General features: G+C 38.6%; 1 protein-coding gene across 23 annotated transcripts in view; it reads right to left on the bottom strand.

Annotated features, from left to right (window-relative positions):
• The window catches only part of KDM4C (lysine demethylase 4C), a 272,586-nt gene extending 264,651 nt beyond the window's left edge, over window positions 1–7,935 (bottom strand). For 22 of the 23 annotated variants that reach the window (XR_012621500.1, XR_012621501.1, XR_012621502.1 and 19 more), the window contains exon 1: window positions 7,716–7,935. The gene's annotated coding sequence lies outside the window, so the exon portion shown is untranslated. The remainder of the gene's footprint in view (window positions 1–7,715) is intronic. The other variant, XM_074811529.1, reaches the window with a different exon arrangement.
• Window positions 7,936–24,427: the final 16,492 nt, after the last annotated feature.

Below are 24,427 nucleotides of genomic sequence, written 5' to 3'. Positions count from 1 at the left end.
AAAATGTACCAAACAAACTGAATATACCCTAGCCACAATGAAAGAATTACGTAAGAATTGTTAATCAAACTAATTTTGTGGAATTGAAAGTAACTTTCATGTAGTTGAGAACTGTCAGTGTTAGGTTGACAGTTGGACTAGATGATCTTCAAGGTCTTTTCCAACCTTGATAATTCTGTGAATTCAGGAGTTCTACATAATTTCTCCCAATAGCTACTTCTGCTTTCTCTCACATGCAAAAATTCAGTTATACCCTATAAAGTCATTAAAAAAAGAAAGCATAAAAGATAGTCCAGTGTAAGAGATAGAAGGCCTTCAGAAGTTCTCTTACAGATAAGAACATAACTACTAAGATGTCATTCTAAAGTAAAATCCACGCTGCAATCATATTATCACTAATACTAATAATTATCTTAATACTACAGAAGTCGAAACATGAGGTCAGCAAAGTTTAATCATCCACATCTATGTCAGTATGTGGCCTGAGAAACCTGATGAACCTCATTCAGAACATCAAAGTACAACACTAGAAAAGCTCATATACACACAGCAAGACAAAAATCTCATTAATGCTACCAGTATTTATATAATCCAAGATGCAAACACATTTTCACCAGTTATGAAGACAGAGGGCTGTGCTTTTTAAGCAAATCCTGTAATATTTAAACTGCATAGCTTCTACAAACACAACAAACTTGATACTTTGGTATATACATTAGCTACCAGAACAAAAAGGTGATGAAGACTACAACAAACTTCTCAGGGGCTGCCAAACCAAAAGAAACAAACAAACAAACAAAAACAAAACAAAAAAAAAACACAACACCAAAAAAAACAGAAAAGAGAGGAGTAAAGTAAAGAATAACTTCCTGCATACTGTGAAATTAGTAACTAAGGTCGGATATGGGAAGTCAATTACCTACCTCTACAGAAGTGTACCATATTACATGGTTGACCACACACTATTCTGCATGATTGTTCAGTAAGTGCAGAATCTACAGGATTGTTTCCTCTATATCCTAAAAAAAGGAAAGGACCCCTATACCCCACTGCAGTCAACTGTTTCTCAACTATCCAAATCAGTACCAGGCAGCTACAATTTCCAGCCTCCCCTGTCAAAACATCAGACTGCTTTTTATAGTGCCTACACCTTACCATATTGTTAAAGCTGTCAGGATACTAAATCTAATTCACTGGTGGAAGAGTTACCTGTTAAACACCATTCTTCCACACAGAATCCTCCATACCCTCACAAAAACACAGAATATATTATCCCCAGAACTGGAAAACAACTTCCAAGTTTCATTTATTTGATAACTAATATAGAAATCCAAACTAGCATTTGTGTTTAATCAAATTGCAAGCAAGGCAGTAATTCACACAACTGGAAGATACTCTACTAAAACAGAATGAGACACGCCAGAAAAACAGCATGTGTTAATTTGCAGGTGGTTAAAATGCAGTCTTCACTACACGACACCAACTTTCAATATTACAGTATTCTCTCTCCAGCTTAATACAAAGTTGTCATATCTCATCTGAAGGTTATCCACTTCTTCTCGCTTCTAGTGTAAAATGAACAACCAGTACTTCGAGTTCCAGCCCTCACCAGCAGGGAATCAAAACTTTCTGGCTTTAAACTACACAAGACTTGACACAGTTGTTCTTCCAAAGATGCCTTGTGGGAAGCGCCTCTTGACTGCCAAACAGTGCCCACTTCAGGCCCTGTACTGAAAGCACTGCTGAACAATAAAGGAGAAGCAGCACATCTGCTCAGTTATACACAAAATTATTAGCTAACAAGGAAAAAGCACTAAAAAACTATAGGCCATTTGTGTCATACCTGCGTCATAAAATAAGTGTGTTCGTATTTTGGAAGATCAGATTGTTTTCTTATTCCTGTGTGTTCACTATATAAAATATCAATGTCCACAGCCTTTACTCAACAACCCAAATTAATCAAATGACATAAAGCAAGCTCCAATAAACAAGAAAAAGAAGGAAGACAGGAAGAAAGAAGAACAAATCTTTGAAGGTCATCACTTCTCACAGATAAATTAGTTAAAACACACATTTTTCCCTTCTTATTTTCTGGCAAATTTTCACCCACACTATGGGACAACAAACATTTGAGGAAGAATTCATTCATCCTGAGAATTTTTTTTCAAATAACTAACAAGGAAATAAACTTATCCAGAGAAAGGCATGCACTAAAAGTGACAACATTTTGCTGAGACTGATCTGAAAGAAAACACAAAACTGTTTATTTGAAAAGAGTTGTCAGATACAAAAGTTTTCAATTTATAAAACCAAGACTGAGCATTCACACTATAAAGTACTAGTCATTACTTTTTAGGAATCATTCAACAAAAAGAAAAAGCTTCATTGACAGAACTGAGGAAAACTGATTTTTTTCCACTAATCTCCTGTTGTAGAGTCTGTTAAAAAAAAAAAAAAAAAAAAAAAAAAAAAAAAAGGAGTTTGTAAAACCAGCTCTGGAAGACCTGGAAAGGAAACATGAAGGAGAAAACCGGGTCTTAATCTACCATAGTCTAAGCAGCAATTTTATTTATAACTTAAGTAGACACTCCATAACTTCATTCAGTAATTTATTTTTACAACAGATATGGGTAGGTTCAATTCTGCATTTTCCTACATAATTTTTAAAAAGCTTTTAGCATAATCTGTAAGTAGGTACCATCCAACGCCCTATACTATTCAGTAAAGCAAATTGAAAGATGTAAGTTACTGCAACAGTGTACAGTCCATGACTAGCTACAGGACTGACTTTCAGGTAATTAGAAACATAAAAGCATAGTTTGCATGCCCAACTATTACTGAGCATACAAATAATTAAATTCTCAATGTAATTTGGTTTTGCATACTTATGTTTGAATTGTTTCTTTAAGTAAGTGCACATGCAAATTATGTCTGTCTAGTTTATGCACCTGGCTTAAAAAAAGACCTTATTTATCAGGAATTCCAAATCTGTTATTTATGTTATTGGATCATTAAATAAATGTTAAAATAAATGTATGGGCCACAATGTTTTGTATTTGTGATATGAGGCATTTAAGTCAAATGACATGGTTAGGCATGTATTCATCAGACATCCAGCAGTCATCAGGAAGAACCAATTAAGTTTAAAAATGCTAGGAGTATTAAAGTATTTAATTGATTATAAAATTTTAAGAAACCAGGAATCTGGATAGGTAACCATATTCTGAAACTCCTAAAACCATCTCAATTTGACTATAAACCTCTAAGTTTGACAACTTCATTTCATGTTTGCATTTCTATATTTGATATTACCCTTACAGCAACTATTTCCAAAAATATAAAAATTACGTATTTTTAACCCAAAAATATTGAACTGAAAAATGACCTGAATTTATTCCATAAACATTCCTCTCCCATACCAGACTCACAGCATGCAAAAACATCTTGAAATAACTGATCTGAGACAAAGGAGGAAAAAAAAAAAAGATCTCATTTTTATTTGCAACCTATGTTTCAAGAGTTTTAACTGTCTTTTTAATGAAAACACACGTATGAAATCCATAGTCCTGTTGTCCCAAGATCTGAGTACTTGTACCTGGTGTGCAATGAGCTGAAAAACACACAGAGTCAAGATACTTGTTTAATCCATGTCTTCACAGAGACAGGTGCTCAGTGGTAATTCCACAAAGCTAGCACATCACGCACAGGCAAGCAACATGTTTATACACTTCAAACTACACGAATACACATTTAATGTAATGATCATTGGTTAGTCTCTTACCACTTTGCTCCTCACTGGTTAACAACATGTCTCGTCTCAATTTAAAGTTACAGTCTTGTTATTACTCTGCACAAACCAAAAGGGTGGCGGTCTTATCTGGGTAAGGGGCTTCTCATCAAGATGTGTGGTTTTCTGATTATAAAGAGCTAAATTAATCTAAAGGACACAACTTAGGCAGTCTCACACAGTACCTCTGATCACACAACCAAGGGAGGTTTCCTTGCTCCCCAATTCAAGGTTCCGTCTGTTCCCATACACTCTTCATTTTGCAAGTCTTTACTATCTTTGAACCTCTTATCCTGACTCAAGGCCTTGTCCTGTGAAATGTTTTTTTGTTTTAATCTTCACTCTTCCATTAGTCCTAGCTGGAAGCAGAACAGCCTTCAGCAACAGCAAGTCAGACCTATCAAGTTCCCACAGTTGCTAACAACAGATAATTAAGAAAAACAGCAACTGTATGGGTAGTTTATATTTTTACAGAATACCATCTCAGTCTTCAGCAATGTACAGATCAAAGAATTCTTGGACAGAGAAGGTATTATTACTGCATTTTGTGGACTTTTTTTGCCCATGATTTTGAACCCTTACAGGCTTTTAATACCTAAACCATCTCATGACAAAGCATTCCACAATCAACAATATGCTAAGTGATATATCTCCTTCTGCACATTTTGAACATTTCACATTTTAGTTTCATCTGACATCTCGTGTGCACACTGGCAACAGTTATCGATCTGCCCATATTTACCTTCACTCCACACATGACTTAGAGATCTCTATCATGGTCTCCCACAGTCACCTCTTTCCTAAGCTGAAGACTCCCAGTCTCCTTGCAGAAAAATCCATCCCATATTTCTGATCATCACTGCATCCTATTCCTGGAGCTTTACCAGTTCCAGTAAATTACTTTTAGTCAGGGGAAAGGCATACCAAAGCTGTAAGCACTACTCAAAATGCAAGTAAACCATGGTGTTACACAATGGTGTAACAACATTCTCAAATTTGGGTGTAGGCCTCATGGACACCAGAAAGCAGTTTGGCCCAGACCTCAGTTTTTAAAAAGCTAATTTACAAGCACCTAAAAGTTCAGAAAAAACTGCTAATGCAGCCTGTAATACTGCTGGGGATACAAACAGCAGGTGGTGAATGTGAAATGCTTCCTGATTAAACACTTTTAAACAGTTCTGTCATTTCTGCCCATACGCATTTCTCAAAACAACTCCGTAACTATACAGCACATTATTCACTGCCTTTACAGATCTCCTCCCAAAAGATACCCTTATACCCTGGCTTTCACAACTCCTTAACATCAAAACACACATATCCTTTTCAGAGATATTCTACAGTATCAGTGATAATACTTCTCACACGCCACCACTATATGGCAAATCCTTTATTGGATGCAGAACAAGAACAGGACAAAAAAAAAAAAAAAAACAACCTGTAGAGTCTCTATAACCTGAGAAACAAAAAGATGTACTTTCTCCCCTTAAAGCTACTTATGGCACATCCAAAACTATATTTCTGCATTCTGGACTTTGGATCAGCAAACTGTTATGAACACCTTCATTATGTGATTTAATTACACAACAATTACTATCTTCCAAGTATAAAATACTGCAGTTCTTCAAAATATCTTATGAGTCTATGAATCTAAATGAAAATCAAGAACACATCACTTGTTCATGCTGACACATGAAATATTAAGCTATCAAGTGATCATGGAGACTTTTTACAAGATAAGTATTAAAATCTTAACATTTCAGAACATCAAATTCGACCAAAGCTGACACCACTGTATACCCTATTCACATTTTGCTCAGCATCATGCTGATGAAACATACTCCAGCAAAAGATACCTATAGAAAAACCTGGGAATTTCAAAGCGAATTAACTGCAGAACTAAGAAGTAGACCAATCAAGAGCTGTTTAAACTGAGAAAGTCCCAAATCTACTCAATACAATATTTTTTAATAAAGTTAGGCATGAAATCACCGATTTTTTTTAATAATTACTGTGCTTGTTCATAATAGTTTAGGAAGATCCTAATAATTAGCAACTGACAACATAATTTTCTGATTTGAAGGCATTACTGTGGTAATTGTGTATTTAGATTTGGTGCAGAACTGTCTACCTGATTTGTTTACAAATCAGGCCAAGAGATACAAAATTCTGTACTAAATTCTCATCAATAACTAAGCACTAAAAATTATAGTACATAAAGTTTTTTCCTATTTCATCATATTTACCTTTTTAAAAAAAAAAAGAGAGACCAAATCAATTTTTTTTTTTTTAACTAACACTGACTAAAGGTTTTTCCCCTCACATACATTGGCTCTAACTCTCATCCAACAGCTATTTAATCCTGTCTGCCTATTTGGATGAGACATATTGTTTCCTGGGTTAGTCCCTAGAAAGGAAATTGCTCTTACACACATCTGTATATGCACTCAGCTAAAAGAAAACCATCAGCTGTCAGCAATCTACAACATCAGCGCCACTCCAAACCGAAGTTGAGAGTAAGATAAGCATGACTGCCACTAGTTCAGTTTACCCTCATTTCAAGTACTCAAAAGCAAATCATGCTTGTGTTTTCCATTGCTTTGTGTTTGGAAGGTACTTCTTGTGAAGCAATACCCTGAGCTAGTTATCACAGTTCAAAGAAAGTAAGGGTAAAGCTTAAGACAAATTTTATACCACAGTCATTTTCACATTCTTGGTTCATTAAGAATGTGAACAAAAAACCACTGCAGGGTGACAAAAAATAATCTGCATTGGATTGCCAGTCAATTTCTTTCTCGTGGAAAGTGTTTCAGCTTAAAGACTGCTGGTTTAGTAGCCACCAGGTGACCTCCGTTGATGTTTTTGTTAATGTCTCAGAAAAGAGTGCAAAGAATCATAAATCTGCAGTTTAATAATATAAAAAATAAATGCTGGTTATGCTCTGAACTAGTATAAATCTTTGAAAAACACACAGGCACCTAGTATTTTTCCTAACACTGTTAACCTAGCAGAAAAAATATTTTGTACACACTTCTCATTTCAGATTGCCAGTCAAAATCAACTGCAGAAGAGAGAAGGGTCATTAACAGAAGACTATTAACATGGCATAAAGCCCCGATCCCGAAATGGCTCTGAAAACACTGAAACCACAGACAGATGTGGAACTGGCGCTTAACTGAGTATTTTACTCAGAAGTTTGGAGCTTTTTTTCTAACACTTTACAACAGTTAACTTCCAGGAACGCCTTAACGACGTGCAGAACCGAAAGAGCTGTAACAACGCTGCTACACTTTGTAATGAAGAGACCGTTTGGGAAGTCCACAGAATTTCGCCACAGCCCAAAAAGACACGGAGACAGGCAACGCTGTATTTTACTCAGCGCATCGACTCTGACCACCCGGGGAAACCTTTGCCTGATCTCTCGGAGAGCTTCCACCGACTGTCCTGACCCAGAATGGCTGGCCACGAACGGGAACACGAGACGTATTTTTCCGACACCTGCCGGTTTCGTTTCCTCAGCCCCGTCCCAGCCGACAGCCACTTACAACGCGGAGTCCCCGGACGGATCCCCTCCGGGCCGCGGGGCGCCCCGACCCCTCACGCACCCCAGCGGGGGGCTGACGGCCGGCACGGCGGCCGCTCCACCCCTCGCACCCGACCGCCACGGCGTGCCCTGGAGCGGCGAGCCCGGCGAGCCGCTGCCCCTCTGCTCGGACCCGCCGCAGCCCCGCGCTCCGACGCGCCCTGACTCCGGCGTTTCCCCCGGCCCTGCCCCACCGCGCACCGCCGTTAGCCCTTCGCCCGGCCTTCTCCTATCCTCCCGCTCGCCCCCGGCCCACGCACACCCCGCACCCTCCCTCCGAGCTGGCAGGTCGCCCCGTGCCTCCTCCCCACAAACCCGTCGCTGCCCAGCCCGGAGCTCGCCCCTCACCTTTCCTGGACGGGGTTAAGCTGCCAGAGGAAGGCGAGGAGGCGGGGGGAACAGCGGCAGTGCAGGCCCGCTCCCCTCGGCCTCCCGGCCCCGCCGCCTCTTCGGTCCCCTCACAGCTCTTCCTCCCCGCGTCGGCGGGACCCCGCGCTCCCTGCGCGGATGACAGCTGCTGGCTGCGCATGCGCACAGCCCCGGCACGCACGGGGGACGCGCGGAAGACCAGGGGAGGGAGCACGTGACAGAGGCGCGGCGCCCGCGTCACGTGCGAGGAGCGGGCGGCGCCGCCGCGGGGCTTCCTGGTGGGGCGCGGCTGCGGGCGCAAAGTCTCGCTCCCGGCTCCGCAGAGCGTGGCGGCCGCGTGAGGGGCGGGGAGCCACGTGGAGGTCACGTGGGAGCTCTCGGGCCCTGAGGGTGGTCACCTGGCGCGGCGGGGCGGGGCCTGCCGCCGGTGCCGGGGCGGGCAGCCCGCGGCGCTGCCGCCGGTGGCTCTCGCCAGGGGTGAGGCGTAAGGCGGGGCTGCTGCGGCGCAGGTGCCTGCTGGGCAGGGTGGGCTTGGCGGGCTTGGCTCGGCCCGGGCACAGGTGTGCGGGCCGTCTGCCTCTCCATCGGGAGGCTGAGCGGTGTCTTTGGGGGAAGCGGTGTCTCTGTGAGTGCCTCCTCCGCCACTCGGGCCGTGCAGGCCCTGCCTGCCGCTGTTGCCCTAGCCGCCCCCGAGCGGTGCGTGCTCTTGAACGGGGAGCCGGCGTTGCCTTCGGCCAGCCGCGGCACCTACCGGGAGACACGTCAGGAAAGCACAAGCCCCGAGTTTACGAACGAAGTCGGTCGGTTCACCTCAGCGATACTTGACAGGCGAGACCTGGTCCGTAGGAATGGTGGAATCCGTCAGGGCAAGCCGCTAGGTCGACTTGGTTGTCCTCCTCTTTTACACTCATGTCCCTTACCAATCAGTACTGCTATATGAAAGTGATTTTGTTTCCAAAACCTTAATGTTGATTTTAGTGACTAAGCCCCACAGTGCTGTATGTCATGCGTTTACTTTCTGAAGTGCCGTGGTCCAGTGTAATGCTGACTGTTCAGGTGGCTGCTAAAATAAACCAGTTGGAGTTTTTTTTTAACTGTGTGATATGCTTTGATTTTTCTTAGTAATTTCTGATTATCTTTCATTTTAGCTTCTGGTTGCTATGGTCAAAAAAATAGTGAAAAATGACCAAAAGATAACTAAAATCCCTTTTAAATGTGCTTCTTCAAGTGTACCTATTATGTTGAAAGAAGTCTTAGTTTACACTTTATCTTTTAAGTGCCAAAGACTTTTTTCAGTACTAACGGAACCTGAAAACACAGGGATTTTTTTTTTTTTTTTTTTTTAAGGAACACATCTAATGCTATAACTTCGTTGTGCTCGGAAACTTTCATGTTGCTTCATCGTTTAAGCACAGAGCTATACATTAAATGATAGTAGTACTGTTTATACTGTATCTTCAGTCCCAGGAAAACTCACGCAACTCTTTAAGTATCTCTGTAGGACATCACTATGACCAGCAGTGTCTAAAATGAGTCATCTTCATCTGCCTCATGAAAGGAATTTTGTTTCACTAATATAAGTAGAAATGGAAGAAGTTGTTTGCCTTCTTCCTCAAGCCTTTGGGGGGATGAAGAAAATGCTGATGGGACAACAGTGCAGTTGAATGCAGTTTCTCATAGCTTCTCATTAGGTTCATTCTCTGCTCATTGGGTCAGTTATAAAGCACAAAAGATTGATGATTTAGGATTGTTTTCTAATATGATCTCTAAGAGGCCTGCTGAGTACCAGTTGAAGAGAAAGTATGGCAGTGACTCTAGAAAGCATTGAGTCAGCACCTCTCCTCATCTGATCTTCTTTCAGGTGACAAGTCTCTGTGAGGTCATTATGTGTCTGGAGTGTACTACAGTATTGCCAAAGCATACACCTCTCAGTCCAAGTATGGGACTGAGGGTGCAGGTGGATAGCCTGAGAACATTAACCCTCACCATGCTGTGGCTATGGAAAACTGCTTTGACATCATTCTCCAAAGCCAGTAGTTTAGCACCTCTGCCTTGCTAGATGGAAGAAAGGACAGTGGCCTTCTTCAGAATAGTTACACGCTAACATAACAGTTTTATGTATTTGCTGACATGTTCTAGCTGGCATGAAGAATTTTTTTCTCATTGAGGTTTAAGTAAGGTTTTCTGCACACACTTCCTGCCTTTCATGTTTTGGGCTATGCTTTTAGGTTAGTGTTGGCTAGTAACAAAACCCCTGGTCATGTGACCACAGCTACTAAGAAAAAAGGTTGTAACCCCTAATTTCCCTCACCTTTAAGTTGCTGATGCAATATCTAGGCAGCACAAGCTTCTGACCAATAAATGACCTTTCTGCTGTACAACAGTGTAAGTATCTTCTCTCTTTCGCTCCCTTTGGCAGAGGTCAGAAGCCACTTGCGTTTGAGTAGCTGATGTCTATTTCAGTTACGAGTTCATCTTCCATGACACCTCTGGGTCCCTGCTTCAGTGTTGAACCACTCATGGTGAAAACTTTTTTACCTAATATAATCCAAATTTCCTGTATTGCAGCTTATATGTTTGTCTTGTCCTATCCCTGTGTGTTTCCAAGGAAGCTCCATCTTTCCTATGCCGTCCCACTGGGTAATAGTGGACAGCAATAAGATCACCCTGAAGCCTTGTCCTCTTAAGGCTGAACAAACCCAGCTCCCTCAGTTGCTTCTCACAAGTCATATCCTCCAGCCCCTGACAATCTTGTGGCCTTCCATTGGACTTGTTAAGTATGTCAATGTCTTTCATCTACTGGGAGACTGAAAACTGGATACACCATGGTATTTCACCCAAACTGGTGCAGAATATAACATTTTTTGTTTTGAATGTAGGTTACTTCGATATTGTGTAGCCATAATAGTACGAAATCTTTTCAGAATTTAAAGCAACGTGTTTGCTTAACATGACAGTAGCATAAAGGTCACTTCTGAGGCAGAAAAAGTTCTCTTGCAGAATTTCACTGCAATACTGCCTAAAACACATGAGATGGCAGCAAACACCAGAAGCAAAGCGCTGCTAGCCCGAGACAGAGAAGCTGTTAACAATGAGACAGATTTTGCCAGGTTCCTGATACTATTGTCTGGACTGTGCAGCTTGCTGCAATTTCTGTTATACTGCATTGAGTTATAAATCAGGACGTGAGTGCTGGCTGTTCAGATTTAATCCTGACTGAAACTTCCTGCAGCCTGTATATTTAATTAATAGTGTGCAATTTAGCAGTGTTACATAAGTTATGTTGTGTAGACTACAGAGAAAACATTTCTGCTATGTATATTTTGTCAATTTTACACCTTTGTTACCACGTCTTCATCTTAAAAAATGTTGATAACGATATGTAATCTTATATCTCTTAGTGTTCTGGAAATTCATTCACTTATGGAACTTTGTAGCTATTAAACATTTCAGTGACATGAAGATGAAGTTAGACATATTTAGACTGGGAATGATGTACAGTAAAATCAGTAACAGTACAAATAGGGAGTTAGTTTACCAAGGGACATAGTCAGCAGGTAGCCTCCTGCCATTAATGTCATCATATCCAGATGAAAAGTATTTTCAGTGCTCTGACTCAGACAGAAGTTATTGGCTTGATGTAGAAAGTCCCAGAATATCTCTTCAGCTGTTACAAAGGCCAGACTAGATAATCATAAATACAACTCCTGAGTTGAAAATTCACATTATTTATTTTCATTATATTTATTCTTGGCATTCTATATTAAACATAGAGGAAACCTTGTTGTATTTAATATTGATCACTTTAATTAAAAAGCTTACCTATCCAGACAGTGTTCCTTTCAGCCAATAGCTTTTTTTTTCCTCAAAAATTGTCAGTATAAATTAGAGAAACTATGCCATATTGGTTAAAGGATGCCCATGGGCTCTGCAGAGCAATAGTGCTGGAACAATGCATTACAAGTCTACTCAAGCATAAAGTCTGAGGCCCAAGTTCTGGTCTCCCAGCCAGTTCAGCTCAGTTGCAGAGCAAAGGTTCATTAGCATCTAAGAGCAAACATTAAATAACATTGCATTATTTGGTAACACTACATTTTTGGGGGTCATGTTCTTGGTCTCAGTTTTATGAAAAGTGTAATGCTAATTTCTACTAATACTGAACAGATGGTCAAGAATCTTGATTGCACTGTAGTCTGAAAGGGATGAAAAATTAACGATACATAATCAGGTCACCTTGTTTCCCCTCTGTGTCAGTGAAGTTCTGTTCCTTTCAATACAGTTAGTTGTCTGACCTATTTTAATCGTGTTCTAGGTCAAAATTTTCACAATATCCGCCCATTTTCTCTGCAGCACCCATGTGACTTCACTGAGCTTTGAGAGTTTTATATGAATAAAAGACAATCCCAGGATAACGGCAAGGTGAAGATGAATATTCAAACAAGTATAAAGAATTAAGAATTTTTTCTTTCCCTCCACTGTAAATAAATAAAAGAATTAACTTATGTAAGCTTACCCTAAAAAGCATGCAAGTACATCTTATAATTAAATACCTCACACAGGTGCTTTATACCTGCTATGAATTTGATTTATTGATGCCAATATCCACCAAAACATAGGCAAGTTTTTCAATCTATAAATTAGGCATAGAGTCAGGACACATCCCGCTTAGTTATGAAGGTGTATGTGGGAAAGTGACACAGATGGCTGGAGCACTGAACTCGGGACAGCCAGAAGAAAAGAAGACTATTTTAGTGCATTAAACAGCCCCTAGAAGAGAAAGTTCTGCCCTGTTTGCTTATTCTAGTCTTTGGATTGCCAACATGTTCTTTTGCTGTATGCAGAAACTGTGTTTTATTTCAGGATGCAATAGGTGGCAGTCTTTATCCTCTGGTTGTCTTGTCCACAGGCAGCTAACATGTGTTTTCTTCCACACAAAGAATGACTAATTTGCTTAGACTGCAACAACAGGAAGACAGTCTAAGGCTTGGCTCTAAGTAACCTAACTGCTTGTGTTTAAACCATAAATTTCACGTCTGTAAACTGTCCACTGGATCCACCCAGAATCTGACAAACATGAGCCTGCAAACAAGTGGCATTTAACCATCACTGTCCTTTTCTGCAGTTGTCTGATTTGGGGGCTGAACTGAGAAAAATTAATTAGGTTCCTTTACAAAGCCCTTATCCAGAAATGCATTATATCCTTTTTAACTGAGCAGGTGAATGAGAGAGATTTTTTCACTGTTTTCTTGAAGAGTGTTTCTCTGCCCAAGAAAGGCAACAGAGGAGCCAAGAGGAAACACTAGACACTAACAGGACAAGTACTGACTGCAGGATACCATTAAAGAGCTAGAAGTCTGTTTTACCCTGTGTGATTGCTGTAAGTGATTTGAAACCATGAAGATAAATTGGTTTGAATGAACTTCTGCATTTTTCCAAAAGTAGTGCAGAAACTAACAGTTTGGCAACTTTTGCCAATCAGAAGAAGACATCTGTTAACCTGATTCAGGGAACAGTCATCAAACTTAGGGGTTTGAGTTGAGAAAGCCCCTAAATGTGATGGACCTGTACTCTGCCACAAGTTGACTAACAAAAAAATGCAGCCTGAAGGGAATTCTAGCACTCCCATGATCATAAGTGGAAATCAAGAAAACTTCTTTGAAACAAACAAAAAAAAGCATTGCTCCCATCACCTGCATTGTTGATTCTAGCATCTTTTCTTTTTAAAACCCCTTTATGTGATAATACAGGAGGTAGCTGAAATACTTTACCTTCAGTTCACTGCACAGAACAAGTATAAAGGAAAAAAATTGACCAAGTGTATACAGCCCAAAGCATTGTCTCAGAATACTGTTTTCTAGAATTTGCTTTGGGTTTAAAATTCTTGAGAAACTGGAAATTACATCTGTACTAACCAGGAGTTGCCACACTTCTAATTGTTCACTTAAATTCTGAATTGTAGAATCTTACAGGGAGGCATAAAAGGTTAGCATTTATAGAAGAAAGGAATACAAAGCTGGACACCTCATTTTTGCCTTTTGAGATCTTGTTCCAAATAGCAATTCAGTTTCAATAGTAAAACTTTTAGTTAACTTCAGCTTACATATGCAGAATCCTTTGGTAAATAAATTGCGGTTTGTAAGTAGTCAGAATGAACATGAAATGGATAATTCTTCTTCCATTTGAAGTTTTAAAGATTGATCATTTTGAGAGTTATTGTAATGTAACTAAATACTGAAATAAATTTTTACTTGATATTCATTTAATACTCCATAATTTGATTGCTTTATTTTCAGTTTAGAAGTCTACACAATTCTTTACAACGATTTTTTTATTGTGTTATTTTAATAACATTCAAAGCACTGACACTGTGCCAACTCTGAGAAGCAACATGAATTCAGAACCCTTCAAGATCTTGGAAAGTATTAACCAAGCAACTCTTGAAGATAAGTATGTTTTTGGCCTCACATGTGATTTCATGTTGCCTTTGTTGTCCTTAGACTTGGCTATAATAAATTAATAGTGCTCTAATAATACCTACAGTATTAGAGTACCTGAGGAAGTCCAACAATATTCTTACTGACTTCACCTGGCACTTAGCTGATTTTTTAATGTTGTTTTTTCTATCTGTAAAACAATGAAGAATAGCATTTGTTGGTACATTTTGACTTTATAAAAAAACATACAAAGTGACTTTGTTCTATGGAAAAGACTAAAATCAGTCATGGAATAAATACTAGTTGCAGGCTGATACATATGATTTACAAGTTATGAAGGGAAACACATCCAGTAGGAGGGTACATTGTGAATACTTTTTGTAAAAATACGTATGAAAACTCCTGAAAATCTGTTGTCTGATCTTTCTGTTCTCATAGCATTTTAAAAATTCAGCTTATGTTGTTTTTTTATTATTCTATTTCTGAATCCCCATTCCATATCTTATTTTCAATCACATTACTCTGCCTTCCCATGTGAACTCCCAATCCTAATATGAGATTATGAACCCTCGTGTGCCAATTCAGTACTGCAATAGGTCAGGTTTCTGTACCGACAATAAACTGGGACAGGGCTTGAAGCTTGGGGTCTTTTTGTTGGTTTTCCTCCACTGTGCAATGGTGGAATATATATACTAATCTAACATTTCCAGAGCAAATTCTTTATTTTTTTTCTGCCTTGTTTTTTGAGACATAAAGGGGCTTTCAAACATCTCTCCAGGGTAATGGTGACATTTTAAGAGACAATTGTGTAAGGTTTTTAACTTGAGTGGCATCAGTGTCAGCTTCAATCCAGAGGTCATCCAAAGAAAGATAAGAAAGGGTCAGATGTACCACAAAAATGAAAGGATTTCATCAGCTTAATTCTCTTCCATTTCTACCTTTTCATCCAAACGTGCAAAATGTGGCAGAGTACCAGTTTAGCTCTAAATTCCCATTTGCTGCTCAGTGAGCTATGTTCAAAGCAGAAGATAGTCCCTCTGTCATGGATATAAGTAAAAATCTGGGCAAAATGTTGGATTACTTCTGGAATTACCCTCTGAGAAGAGATTTTGAGAACAAGAAGTTTTAAACAGTATCTGCCCATTTTCTTTGCAGCACCCATGTGACTTCACTGAGCTTTGAGCATTTTATATGCATGAAAGACAATCCCAGGATAACGGCAAGGTGAAGATGAATATTCAAAGAACAAGGAATACAGATTTTTTTTTTTAAGTTTGAGACAAACCCATTTTATTGGGTCTTGAACAGCTGGCATAGCTTCCAATTTTTTTAACCAGACCAAAATCTTAGGACATCATAGAATTAATTATAGGACCAGAATCTTAAATTAGAACTTCAGTTAAAATGAGTAAGCCAGCTGGCCAGGCAAGTTTTTGAAAGCACACACTGCTAAACTGTGCTCATACCTTTTATTTGATTTTTAAAAGAAGCAAATTCATCATTTGATCTCAGAGCTTATTGCTACAAGCAATATTATTTTCCAGCTGAGCCACAGCTAACATGTCTTTTATTCTTTTTCCTTTGTGTCCCTTTTATCACTTCAGTGTGCTCTTCCATGTGTTGCAAAGTACAGATGGTGAAATGCTTTGGGTCATGCAATGTTGTCTGTTAATTCTTCTGTGAGCTGTGGCGCCAGCTAATCCCCATTTTTCAATTTCTGATGTGTTCTTGTGTTCGTTTTAGTCATTATGCCCAAAAATAAGAATGGATCTTAACAACTGAAAGTCAAGGCATTGAGCCAGATTCTTCTTCCACAGACGACCATGCAATTAATTGGTTTCACTGATACTAAAAAGAATAGCAAAAATGAAGAATTTACCCACTGTTTTACATAGTGATAAGGTCTTTACAAATATTAGAAATAAAGCTACATCAGACAGCCACAGCATGTAAAGAAGAGTGCATGCTCCAAAGAAATGCTCAAATGTACTTGATGGGATATTTTAGTATAAAGAAAAAAAAGAATGAAGCAGTAAGTGACAGCGAAGCAAACAATGTTAGTAGGGGTGACAGATGTAGGAAATCATGTATGGTATTGCAGTAAACATGCTAAAGTATTCTTTCGGCCCAAGACTAGCAGTATGAAGGGTATTAACCTGGGGGAAGGAGATGAGGAGGGAACTGTAGCACTGGTGAAATAACCTGATTAGAATAAAGCAGTAAGATTACTAAAACACATGAAGTCCTGATGTTGGGCTGTACCCAAATACTGTGCTTTCCAAAATGTAACTTGACAATGAAACGTGACATTCTATGCATGTCAAAGGCATATCCAAACAGAAACTGAGCCTTTTCACAGTGTACAGTGTCATCTTTTCCTATCTGCTCCTAAATGTGGTGGGCAGTGGGTTGCGTTTGTGTTGAATATGAAGTATTTCTCCCAACATGTCTTAGGTCAATCCAACAGCTTGCTCCTACCAAGATGAGATCGCATTTCTTTTATGCTCATCCACACACACACAACCCCAGACACACTTGCTTCTATCACTTACCTTGCATCAGCTCAGGAGCTTGCTAGACCCACCCCCATCTGAGCAGACTCAGTGTATTAATCAAGTGATTAAAAAAAAAAAAAAAAGGAAACCCTGACAAATTAGGAGATTGAACCTGTACATAGAAGGGACCTTTCAGTGCACAAAGATGTCACAAGAGCACTAGGGACCTGGTGTGAACAGGAGAGTATGTGAGAGCTTTCATTTTCAATAGTTCAAGCCATCACTGATTATGCAGTTCTCGTTGTCCACTGGTTCTCATCTGTATCCTTTTATTAGTGCAACTTTTCATCTATTTGTTTCTTAAACTCTTTTTACAAATTTTAAAAATAAATTTGAAAATGGTACTTATCTGAATCATTTATCTTCAAACTAAAGGAGTTAAACTGCCTGAACAATAGGGGAGGTATATGAACAATACTGTTAAGAAATCTGTTTAAAGAAAGGAGTATCACTCCCTACAACTACAGCTGGATAAAAAGAAGCTAAGTTCTGTCATACTCGTAGGCTGTGTTTCTCTGCTTTTCAGTTTAAAAGGCATTCTGGGAATTCCTACATTCTTTAGAAAAAGTACTGCTAACAGTATCCAGCTGTAGATGGAAATACCTTTTTTTGCTTCCTTTTTTGGTGTTCTTGCTGAGAGAGATGCCACATGAATACACTTTCAATTTATACAGAAATTAAATGAGCTGCTGTGAGCTTCCCATCTTCCCTACCATCCTACAACTCCAGCATTCTTATACTCCCTGTCAAATTGCTGCAAACACTCCTACGTAATAACAGTTACTGTACCCTGCAACACTGCTGCTTGTTTGCAGTTGCATCCACACAAACAACTTGGTAAGCCAGAAGAAAAATATAGAAAGAGAAAAAAGAAGGCAGGCTCACAAGCAGGTGGGACACTGAGAAGGCACTGTTAAAACACTGAGTATACCTTGTAAGACCTCATAAGACTTAATCAAATTATTCCAGGACCTTGCTCCAGAATTTCCAGAGGGACCTCATTCCCTTACTCCAAGGCGAAATGAAATACAGGTTAGGTCTGACAGCTATGGCAACAAGCTCTCATGAGTGTCACTACTGGACACTGGTCAGATTTATAGTAGTCATCAGCCTACTAATTGGCAGTGCAAAAACAAATGGCAAGACGTGGTTTACAGTTTATGAAGCTATGATACAGTCTATTCCACTGTGTTGGCATGAACCTGCCTTATATATTTCTCTTCCTTTTGAGATAGGAGGAATGCTACCAAAAAAAATTCTTGAATGACTTGTACTTGTTTTCATATATCTTGTAAGTAAGAGTTTTCAAGGTAATTTAGAGACGGTTTTACAAAGAATGAGATTCAAGTAATTGAGGACCAGACTCTGGTAAAATGAAAACATCTAATAAAGTCCATTTTCCCCACTCCAACCAAAACAATTGAAAGACACTTCAGGCATTTTAGATTACTACTCTATATAAGTTCTTTAGTAAATGGAAATCCTAACACTAAGACTGCAATTTCAATAGATAACTGTGTGGATCTAACAGCTTATTGCTGCTGTTTCTCTCTCTATCACTTAGCAGCATTCCCACCACTTACTAGACTTTGTAAGCTGATCAAACTCATTAACTAAGCAGAAAACTAATCCAGAAAAAAGAAAGATGATTTCCTGCACAATTAGTGAGATGAAATGGTTCATCATCCAAGGAAGGAGGAGAAAACTCACAAATGAGAACAGAAGAAATGAAAAAAAGAGAAGGAAAGGCAAAATTTCCTCCTTCTTGACAACAGTGAGATACTCCAGTGCTAGGGATAGGACTATTCATGTCTTATCAACAACTTACAGTTAACTTTAAAAAAAAAATGTAATGCTGAATTATGTGTTAATACAATATTATGGTACAGTAGGACACTAAAGCTAGTTTTCCCAACTAACAGAGTACTAGTGAAATCTAATACCACAAGTAGCAGAAGAGCAAGACAGTGATCATAACCAGTCTTGCTAGGTATTGCTTATTATATGAGGGTCTTTTTAAAAGCAAAGATTATAGCTACTTCTGTAGAGGCCCACGTACGTTAAAATTCATGCCTCTAGTTTTGAAGAAGAGAAGGTGACTTAATCAGTACCATTATTTTGATCCACAGAACTGGAATATAAAAATGGGAGCTACTAAGTAGTTTGTATATAAAGATTTATAAAAACAGAAGATGAAATGTAAATAAAGAGTGGATGGTTGTGCTTAGCAAGGTCTCAGACTGGTGTTTCTACCTATAAGAAGAAGGAAAGAAGATAAATGTGATTAAACAAATGAAATAACAGAGCAAGGGAAAAGCTATTCTAAAAGAAAACTTTGAAGAAAGCAAAAGGGAAATGGGGACAGCAGAGCAGAACCAAGAAACTGAAAGAACCAGAAAAAGGAAAGGTATATAAGGGAGAAAAATGAAACAACTTAGGCAACGATAATTATAATTTGTAGAATCTAGACTCTCTGAAATGCACTCATGCATTAATATTCTCAGATCAAGCATGGAAGGCAAGTTTTTGAAATAATTTGATTTCTAGCATCCTGCCTGCTGCCATGTGGTGTAACTGCTGGTTGCAAGCCTGAATGGAGTTTGGAGGATGGAGCACCAATTTGCTATTCCTGCACAAAAGCACTAATTATATGGAAAGGTTGCCATTATGGCAAGTAACTTTCTTCCCTGTTTGGCAGAGTTTATGCCAGAAGGAAGAAGGATTTGAAAAATTTCTTCAGTATCCTTCCTGTTATCCTGGGCAGAAATGTACAAACATTAAATCCTTTTCTTGCCTGGTTGATTTCTTCACATCTTCTCATTATCTCTTTGTAACTCATGGAAATTTTGAACACTTTTTCTGGCTGTTTATTTTTTGTCATCTGAAGCTCAACACACTTCAAAGTATAATCAAGTCCATTCCAAAGATTTTACCAAAAGGTATGATCACTGGTAGAACAAAATGCCACCCTTAAGAAAAAACTGTAAAGGTTTTACCTTGCATAGTTGAACAACTGTATACTCTGATAGCAACCTCCCTTGAGTTACGAGAAGCTGGAAACACTTTTATTTCATTGGGCTCTACCACCAACCCTTGGACTGCTTAACTGAGCTAGAGGGCTAAAGAGGTAGGACAACATAACCATGTCCATTAAAGAAGAATATAAAGGTATAAAAGCCTGGGAAACAAGTTGTGCTTGGCACATAAGACCATCATGGGAAGAGAGATAACTCAGCTTCTTATTTTTATTTGGGGGAAAAAAATTATGTTGGTAACTACAAAGAGAAAAATACTCTATTCCATATAAAGTAAAAAACAGTGGTAGTGTGTACAGTACTTTAATTAATACAAGAGTAAAATAGAATATGATTTATTGGAAAAAACATCTGAGCTATGGAAGATAGGATGGTAATGATTTCATTTTCAGAGATTTTTGTGGAGTAGAGAGTTAAAAGAAGGGCACTTTGCTAATAAACAGATGTATTTCTAACCCCTACTAAATACCAATTCTGTATCTATCTACCTAAAAATTGGGGTCATTCAACTGTTCTGAATAAACCAAAAGCACAAAATATTGGCCACATTTCAGAACAAAATTGACCAAGTTTGAAAGACAGTCAGCATTAGAATAGCGGTTTTCATTGTTGTTCTTTCTAAAAACAGCTATGAAACAAATGTTTCTCACACAGTTCATCGTTATTTTTAAAACTGGCATGGTATCCATTACAGCTCTTGTGAACTATTTGTATATATCTCTGAATCAATGCAAAGTGACAGTCAAATTTAACATTCTGTTCTTTCACAAGCCCAAGCACATGCTGGTAATATTTATTTACCCAGGGAAGCTGGCAGATCGCCTCCCACCAAAAGCCCTCCCTCACTCCATCTCAACGGCCTTTCCATGGCCCTTTAGCTCCCAGAAGCCCTCTAAAACTAGCAAAGAGGAAAACTGAGGTTTATCAGATGACAAGGATCACAGAGAGGGTTAGGATTTATTCAACCTGTAACAAGTATACAGGAAGTAGTTTACAACCAAACAGTGTTCTGCTTCTAAATCTGCTATAAAAACAACTTCACCAAGCTCTGCAGGGCAGAGGAACATATAGTGAACTATGAGTGGATCATTGGCAGGGGGAGGGATAGACTGGACACGGGGGATGGGGATGAGGGGGACACAAGGAAGATTAGATTTTACATTAACTTTTTCTTCTTGCTGAGAGTTTTGTGTTAAGTTCTCTGTTAAGAACAATCATATGACTGACAGTGTGTTGGCCTCTTTCTTAATCAAATAGATTATGAAGAATCTTACTCATGAGAACTACAAAAAGAAATACCAATTTTACATTATTTTGTAGTGAATAATTTACTTCATATTTTATAGGGCAGCAAATAAATTTATGCAAATGGCTTAAGGTACCCACAGGGAGAATCGTGAAATGGTCTGTGTTCTTAGCAAGGATGTATCTGCATTGAGTGAATGGGTCTAAAACCTCAGATGAGCGAAATTAATTTAGAAGGAAACAGAATCCTTAAAGCCGTGATTCTCAGATTTTTACTTAGACAGACTGTTGTAAATTCTCCATTTTTCACTGGAGAAGTATCTATTTTATTAAATATTTAATTGCTATGTTCATAAATATTACTATTCATATATGTTTTCATAGATCAATTACTCTTGCTTTGCAGACCATTATACTGCTTTAAAGTCTCAACTCCATGCAATTAATTCAGGACTTTTCATCCATAGTCCATTTCATTTCTTCTATTATTTTCTGCTTAGTAATTACTGAAATGCTCAAACTAGTTTATAAACAAAAGTTCTTAGAGAAATAAGAGACATATTACTTGGTACTGATCAGAAATTTAAAATGGAAGGTAGTAATTTTTCAGGTTCAGCTATGTGCTTCTTAATAATGGGTGACCTTAGTTTAATTCTTTCGTTATTTCATATATGACTAAAGGACTTAATGAGATATGACCAGGGAATCAGAAAGAATCTATTCTTTGTATTTCATTGCCACTATTGCATTTTATTACTTTAAGAGCTTCTGAGTACTAAGTCCCATTTAACAGTACATATTGCTTACCTTGATTAAAAATTGCTTAGGCAAGAAGGTACAGACTGTATTAGTTAATGCTCCTTGCCCGGTGTTTTCCCTACAAATAAGCCTAGACATATTTCTGTCTTTTAATTATATTCTAGAGTTGATCTTGATCAACAGTGAGCAAGTGTTCTGTTGAAGCAGTAAGGAGGATCATGGTTTTTTGTTTCTGGAAGCTCCTTATGATGACATGGCAGAGGTTACTGTGGTGGCACGCTGTTTTAAAAAGCATTTGTCATTCACATGGGGCAGTGCAACTGTGCTCTTTCCCTCTGCAAAATTTTCAGAGGCCTTGTTTCTGGTTTATGTTAACGTCAATCAAGTAAAAAGTAAAGGTGAGTTGGGCCTATTATTTATTTCAGCTTTTTAAAAATGATTGCCAAAGACAGAGTTGCATAATGCCATTTTGCAATTGGTAAACGTAAGCACAGAGAAGATACATTTTAAATATTTGCACTTAGGCAGACTAATATATTGGCACTGTTGGAAGATGGTGATCTCTAATGTTCTCATCACTACAGTAATAAGTTAACAGACTGCTCTTAATTAACTCAGTGTCCATTGGAAAATCAAGATACACATTTCAGATTAATGCATGAGTAACACATATAGTGATCTATAAGAGCAGGTGTAATATGAAACTGTGTAATTTTCAGATGGTAGTACTCCCTCTTGCTTCTGTTCATCTATTAGTTAACATTTTGTCATGTCATGTCATTCTTTGAGCGAATGGCTGTAATGAGAAAATTATATGAGATAGTGAGTCCTTTCTATGTCATCATTATCTTAAAATACAGCAAAGGAATTGTTAGTAGCATCTGAGATTTCTCAGCTTCCCCCATCATTGTATACTGCCATGCTATTTGAATTACAGATTATGACCTATCTGCTATATTTTACATCCAAACAAAATGAAGTACTGAAAATCATGAAATGAAGATTTAGGATTTCCTTTGCAGGTTTAACGTAATCTATAGACATATTCATTAGAATATATTTTTAGAATATTTAAAGTCATTGTTGTCTCCCTAGGACACATACCTTATTTAGCAAATTGGTAGTTATTTCTGTTTGGGTTTTTTTCTCAGCCCTACATTTACTATTATTTCTAACTCCCCCTCAGATCTTTTCTCTTATTCTTTGCCACTGCTCAGTCCTGTCTCAATCTCTACCCTCACTGATGCTTAGTCCATCACCCTTCTTCCACAGAAACCATACTGACAGTGACCAGGATTTCCTATTGACTGTGATCTGTAAAGGACCTATCCCAAGCTGCATTTTCTGCCTTTTTAGTTGCTCCCCAAAGTCTGAGCATTGTTCCTTCTCTACCTGAGTCAGGATTTTGCCTCAACATACTACACTAAGTAACGCATTTCTGAATTAGTTGAAGCTCATTATCATGTTGGAGTCATGTTAAGAGGTGAAATATGTTAATACAGCACTGCACTGAACCAACATTATTGCATGGCTCTCTGGCCAGAGCTGCAGAACCATGACTGTACAAATCATGTGCAATCCTCGAGGGATTCAGAAAGCATAAGTGAACTATAAGTCATGGTCAGATCATGCCACCCCAAGGTAAAGCATGTTTACTGTAGCTAGGATGTTTAAAGAAGGTATGTTTGAGTCCTAAGAAGCCTCTAGCAGGTGTATGTGGACTGATCTTTTTAAAAGCTTATATTTTAGCCACATTTGGTTTTTTTAACAGGAGAAGCAAAAAGATATCTAATACCAGAACTAGGCTGTTGCAACATTTCAAGCTGTTTCTAAGTTATATGTTAACTAAGACATTATGTAACATTAAAGTATTTATTCAGTTTTGATTTCAGAGCCAGATTCTTCAGTGCTGATTCAGTCTTGGTCTATGTTTAAGAGCTCACATTGCTGTGTTCATTAGGAGTTTGTAAAATATCAGATACTCTAATCGGTTGCAAATGTAGTTCAAGAAGATAGCTGAACCAACCTTAGCAGCTGCTCATTGGTTATCAGAAGAACCAGTTCCATTTATTTTACTCCCCTATCCTGGTTGTGCAGTCCTTCTTCCTGTCTTGTACTGACTGAGATACTCATCTTCTGTGATCCTTTAGTGGGCCAGCTAAACTTATTCAGCCAAGAAAAGCATTCCCCTCTTTAGGTTGGACTTGGTATAATGAAATCTTAGATTGATTCAATCAGAAAATTAAGCTTCATCTGCACTTATATGGGCAAATCTGTGTACAAGTAGGTATAGTCAGACTATGATCAAACAAAATGCCATAACTGATTATAGGCCACCTAGAACCTGACAGAAAGTACGTATTGATGGAATCACTTATTTCATTTGCAGAACTGGTTTAAGCAATCTCTTAAATCATAAATCATTACAAATCTGGAAGCAGCAGCCCTCTAAGCAGATAAGGACTCAGAAACTCCCCTAGAAGCTTTGCAGTGTAAGGAACTGCAGGATCTCTTCTTCACAAATCTTCTGCTTTGAGCAGCAAAGAGGAAAGAGATATGCCCTTACTGGAGCTTCTGTAATTTATAAAGAGGACTTCATAAACCTTTACCTCAAACAGACCAGAGGAAGATGGCTTTGTAATTGATTTGATATTGCTGAGGGA

This window comes from Strix aluco, chromosome Z, assembly GCF_031877795.1.
Source record: "Strix aluco isolate bStrAlu1 chromosome Z, bStrAlu1.hap1, whole genome shotgun sequence".
Lineage (NCBI taxonomy): Eukaryota > Metazoa > Chordata > Aves > Strigiformes > Strigidae > Strix > Strix aluco.
The sequence above is the reverse complement of the archived record's forward strand: the minus strand, read 5'-3'. Positions and strand labels throughout refer to the sequence as shown.